This window comes from Macrobrachium rosenbergii, chromosome 37 (genome assembly GCF_040412425.1).
Source record: "Macrobrachium rosenbergii isolate ZJJX-2024 chromosome 37, ASM4041242v1, whole genome shotgun sequence".
Taxonomy (NCBI): domain Eukaryota; kingdom Metazoa; phylum Arthropoda; class Malacostraca; order Decapoda; family Palaemonidae; genus Macrobrachium; species Macrobrachium rosenbergii.
Genome location: NC_089777.1, coordinates 42,577,918 through 42,583,917, shown reverse-complemented (window position 1 = coordinate 42,583,917; position 6,000 = coordinate 42,577,918).

Genomic DNA, 6,000 nt, shown 5'->3' with positions numbered 1-6,000 from the left:
TGGTCGTCGTCCTGCCGGAGGGGTGGGGCAGTCCGTGGATGACGTCAAAGACCAGATGATGACGGGAGGCGGGCACCAGTGGGTGGGGGTGGCCAGTGCTTATGTCGCTCAATAGTGTTGGCCCCCTAGGGGCAAGGGGCATGTCCTTCCACTTCAGCAACATGATGGCGGTGCGGTAAGCTGGAATCTCTGGGTCAGTGGCCTGTTCTCAGGCGAGGTCCTCGTAGTCGATCCCGAGCTGCACTGTGTTGATTTCGATCCTCGAGAGGGCATCGGCTACTGGGTTCTTCCTGCCGGGTAGGTACTTGATGGTGCAGGTGAACTCTGCGATGACCGCGAGGTGCCGCTGCTGCCGGGAGGACCATGCATCCCCCAGCTTTGTGAAGGCGTGGACCAGCGGCTGGTGGTCCATCCAAACTGTGAAGGGCGTACCCTCCATGAGGAATTTGAAGTGGCATACCGCCTGGTACACTGCGGAGAGTTCCCTGTCGAAGGTGCTGTAGCGGGACTTGGTGAGGCTGAGCTTCCTGCTGAAGAAGGCGATGGGCTGAGGGGCTCCGTTGATGACCTGTTCCAGGACAGCCCCACAGGTGACGTTGCTGGTGTCCGTTGTTAGCTGGAGGGGGGAGCTGGGGTCCTGGTGGGCCAAGGCTGTTGCCTTGGTGAGGGTGGCTTTCATCAGGGAAAAGGCCCGCTCCTGGTCGGGGCCCCACACTAAGGTCTTCGGATGGCCCTTTAGGATCTCCATCAGGGGGACCACGGTGTGCGCGACCCTGGGGATGAACCTCCTGTAGTAGCTGGCCATCTCGAGGAATTCTTGTACACCCTTGACGGAGGTAGGGGTGGGGAACCTGACGACGGCCTCGACCTTTGATGCAAGTGGGCGGACGCCTCCGGGGATATCCCGTGGCTCAGGAAGTCAACCCTATCGACACTGAAGGTGCACTAGTCGAACCTGACGATGAGGCCATTCTCCTGCAGGCACTGCAGGACCTTCCGGATGTGTCGAAGGTGTTCCTTGTGGGACCTGGAAGAAATTAGGATATCATCGATGTAGCAGGCGCAGAAGTTCAGGTCCCCAGGATGCTGTCCATCAGTCTCTGGAAGGTCACCCCTGTGTTCCTCAGGCCGAAGGTGGAGAAGGCGAAGACATAGGAACCGAAGGGCGTGATGATGGCGGTTTTGGGGATGTCTTCTGGAGCTACTGGTATCTGGAAATATGATTTTAAAAGATCTAGTTTAGAAAATATTTTGGCTCCGTGGAAGGAGGCCGTGAGGTCTTGCATGTTTGGGAGAGGGCAGTGGTTGGGTTCTGTAGCGAGGTTGAGCAGCCTGTAGTTGCCACAGGGTCTCCAGGAGCCGTCCGTTTTCTGCACCATGTGAAGGGGGTAGGCCCATGGGCTGGGGGCCTTCCTGCATATGCCCATACGCTCCATTTTGGCGAAGGCCTTCTTGGCCTCCTGAAGGCGCTGAGGGGGAAGCCTCTGGAACTTTGTGTGCGTCGGGGGACCCCTCATCTTGATGTGATGATATATTCCGTGTTTGGCAGGGGCCCCAGGCACCTGACGAAGCTCAGGCCTGAATACCTCTGGGAATTCCTTCAGGAGGGAGGCGTGTTGGTGGGGAGCGACGGAACAGACTGTGGGCACACTGGGGCCCGGCGCCAGGGGCAGGAACTGGCAGGACTCGGTGTCCAGCAGGCATCTGTGGCCGACGTCAACTGCCAGTCTGAAGTGGGCCAGGAAATCCGTACCCAGGAGTGGGGTCCTAACGTCCGCGATGATGAAGTTCCACTTGTATCTCTGGCCCAGGATGGAGACCGACAGGAGCTTGGTGCCGTAGGAGAGGATGGGGGACCCGTTGGCAGCCGTCAGGGAGGCAGCCAGGTCTGGTGGGCATCTGCGGTCCTCTCTGGAAGGCGGGAACACTGACCGCACTGCCCCAGTGTCGATCAGCATCATCCTGCCGGAGACAGTGTCACGGACGTAGAAGCCACTGGTGCGGGCTCCTGGGTGTTTTGGGTGCTGCTGCCCTGGCGGCCTGTGAGGGTGGCCGCCACCTCCCCGTTTTTTGGACGGGCGAAAAGGAGGGGACTTCGTAATTCTGGGCCTCTTTGCCGAACCTCTGGTAGTAGTAGCAAAGCCCTGGCCTTTCCTTCTTCTGGCGGTGGGGTGGCCACCTCCTGGCAACAACGTTGATGTCCTCTGTGGTGGGGTCCTCTGGCTGGAGGCAGTTGATGGGGTGTATGGGCGTGTATGCCTGCTTCGCTGCTCTTGTGGAGTCAGTCAGTTGCTGCACCATCTTTATCAGGTCCTCGACCGGCAGGGTGTAGGGCTCTGCAATCTGTCCACGAACCTCCAGGAGTAGCTGCCGCAGGAGGATCTCCTCGACAGGCTGATCTCCTTGTGCCTGTCGCTGCTGTCCATCTCGGGGAGGAGGAGGAGGTCCTGGAGGGCATGCCACGTCTCCAGGAGGTTCGTGTCCTGCCAGGAGTTGATGGCGAGGTCGAGGGCGTGGGCGGCCCTCTCGGAGACTGGCAGGGAGCAGGTCTCGACAAGAGAGGCCTTTAGTTCTTGGAAGGTGGCAGGGCTCGAGATTGATGTCACCCACGGGGCGACCTTTCTGTATATCTCCTCCAGTAGGGCGTTGATCGCGATGTCCACCTTCAACACCTCGTCGGTCAGGCCTGCCACCCTAAATTGTCCCTCGACCCTGTAGAGCCATGATGCCGGGTTCTGATGGGTGAACAGCGGCAGCTTTATGCTGAGGGCAGCCCTCGGTTGCTCCGTCAGGAGGAGCATCGCGTGAGGAGCAGGTACCGGTGTGGAGGAGCGAGCAGGTTTTGGCGTGGGGGAGGGCTCGAGAGGGGGTTGCATGAGGGAGATATCTGTCTCTGAGAAGTATGTGGGAGGGAATGTCTGCATCCATGCTCATTCCTCACTCTCACTTGGAATGTGAGGGAACACTCGCATCAATACACGCTTGGGAGCATGCCGTGTGGGTCCGCTAATGACGCCGGTGATTTGCTGACGAGGGGTCGGTAACGCCCAACGCTCTGTTAGAGTGCCATAGTTAGTCCGTTAGGGCGTGGGGTGGTTCATCAGGCCAAGACTAAGTCGCCGTTTGGGTCCGCTAATGGCTCCGGGAACCACTCCGGGGTCACCACTGTGAGAGGGTGCGAAAGAAAGAGCAGGTATGTTGTTGTTGTTTTAGATTTAGCTGGCCTTGTGCCAGCACGGGCTCTGCTTCTAGAGCAGCCCGTAACTATATGTTGATGATGAGTCTGTGAGATGGGTAGGTTAATGAAAACTTTATTATGATACATGAAAGTGATTTTGGTGGGGGTGAAAATTTGAAATGAAAAGGTTTAACAGGCAAGGTTGCAACCTCTTTGAACCCTAAGGTACCCATCAGATGAGGATAAAAGTACGATAGCAGTGAGTGTTGGCTAGTGGGAGAGGCCAACAGATGGAAAAAGAAGAATTGAGTAGTAGGCACAGGTAGCTAGTATGCTAGTTGGTGGTGATCCAAAGCCATATTCCTTGTCCAGTCCTAATTCTTGTGTCTGTATGTGTTTTGTGTATTTGTTGGGTGTTGATTGTGATGGATGGAATGATAGGGAGGGGTGATTTCTAAAGTCAGTATTTAGAGATGAATGGTATGGATTTTTATTTGATGTCTGGGTCGAGTCTGTTGAGTCTGATTTAAGAATAGGGAAGGAGGGTGGGTGGTTTAAGGTATGGATTCTTGAGTTATCTTGGTGGTGGGTAGGAGCATAGAAGCCTGCAAATTCATGGATGTTTGTCAGTATGTGCTTTGTTATTTGGGTAGCTGTTCTTTCATTACCTTCATAACTTGTTCTTAGCTGTTCTGTTTCTGTACAGTCAAGAAGGTAGTGTTCCAGGGTTCTTCTGGGATTGTTTCACAGTACTTGCATGGTTGAGGATTGTCTACTATTCTTTGCCATGTGCACAGGTATCCTAGCCTTAGCCGATGGATTATGACTGCTAGGCCCGTGACATGTCTTTGGTTATATTGTGTGGTTTTAGGTTTACAGTGTCTATGTACCACTTGGCGGTTTTGAACCACCGAAAAACAGCTCTTCTGACTTTGCTTTCTTCCTGTAGTTGGCAGTGTGTGCTGCTGCCTTGTTTTTCAGTTGTGTGAGTGTGGGGCTGATTTTGATACTAACGTTGGTGTGTAGCAACCCACTTTTTGCTAGAGAATCTGCTTCTTCGTTTCCTTGATTCCAACATGGCTGGAATCCAGTTTAATGTTATTTCCCTGTTCCTGTTTTGGTGGAGGCTTGCAATTGCCCATATGCTTGATAGAAGTCTGATGTTTTCCTTTGCTTTTCCTTTTGTTATAGCTTGTAGTGCTCCTTTTTGAGTCAGTATGAATTGTTGTGTTTCCTTGCCTATGCTGAGAGTCTTCTAGAGCTTTTGCAATGGCAATCAGTTCAGTTTGTAGAGTGGAGGAATTGTCAGAGAGCCTCCAGCATCCTTTGAGGGTTGTTGAGTGGACTCCTGCTGCTGCTGCTGGGATGCTGAGATCTACTGATCCATCTGTAAAATATTAATTTGTGGCTGCAGTTTTCCTGATTGCCTCTTGGGCTGCAAGCCTTAGCTGTTGAGGAGTGCATGCTTCTTTGCTTGCAGGGAGGACTGTAAAGTTTATCTTGAACAGTTCAGGCTCCCAGGGTGCTCGTTCTCTGTACTCTGACGATTGGCGTGTCTTCCTTGATTGCGGCTGCTTGATTTTGCATCCCTACTCTCCTTAAGGCTGCTAGAGGTCGCCAGCATATGTCTTGGGGGGTCTAATTCCTCATGAAGCTCAATGTTTTTCTTGATTTCTCTTGAGTGGGGCAGTTTCTGCTACCTTTCAAGGTTTTTAGCAGTATGGATGTGTTTCTCTGATCTATTCTGTGTGTTAGAGATTGTAAGTTTGTTTCGTTTCTCAAGACACACAAGTTAGTCCACATGGGTGCACCTGTGATGAGTCTTAAGGCATTGTTTTGGATTACTTTGAAGCTTTTTGTTCTGTGTTTTTGAGGCAAGTAAGGACAGGTGCTGCATACTCCACAGTTGACCTTATTGTCTGTATGTAGAAGGTTCTGAGGGCATGGTATACTGCTCCTTGTTTTAGAGAGGTGATTCTTCTCATAGCATTTTGCCTGCATTTGATTTTTTGCTTAAGTGTTTCTATTTCTTTGCGTGGGGAGAGTTGTTTGTTGATATTTGCACCTAGGTACAAAAGTTTTCTACCCATTCGATGGGTTCACCCATGAGTTGTATTTCATTTGGGTTTAAGTCATGTTTAATTGCCATTGCTTTGGTTTTGCTGTATTGATTTTTAGACCAAGCTCTGTACAGCTATTTTCAATTTGTGTTATTGCATTTTGCATATTTTGGTAGGATCTGTACCTGTGTGTGCTCACTAAGCACACATCGTCTGCATATATGAAAATTTCCACTCCTCTGGTAGGGTGATTGTGGCTACATTTTCCATTAGTACATTGAAGAGGAAGGGACTAAGTATTCCTTCCTGTGGTGTTCCATTTTCTAAGTTGAGAAAATCTGAGCTTGCACCTTGGAAGGTGACTCTGGCTTGTCTGTTTTGCATGTATCCTTTGACCCATGCTAACAGGTTACCCTTAACTCTTTTGTCCACCAAGGTAGCAAGGATGACGGCGGCACTGGCTAGTTCGTAGGCTTTTTCTAAATCGAGAAAGACTACAATGGATTTTCTGTTGTTTATTGTTGCCATTACATCTGCTAGGCATTCTTGTGTGCCTATTCCTTCTTTGTAACCATATAGGCGATGATGTAGTGGTCCTGTTTTCCATACAAGTCTGTTTAGTACCATTCTCTCTGCAGTCTTTTCTGTGCAGCTGATGAGAGAAATGGGCCTGTAGGAGTTTGGTTCCTTGGGTTTGGGAATTGGTTGCGTGTTTTGTTGATTCCATTGTGTGGGTCTGACTTGCTCAGTGTATGTTCTGTT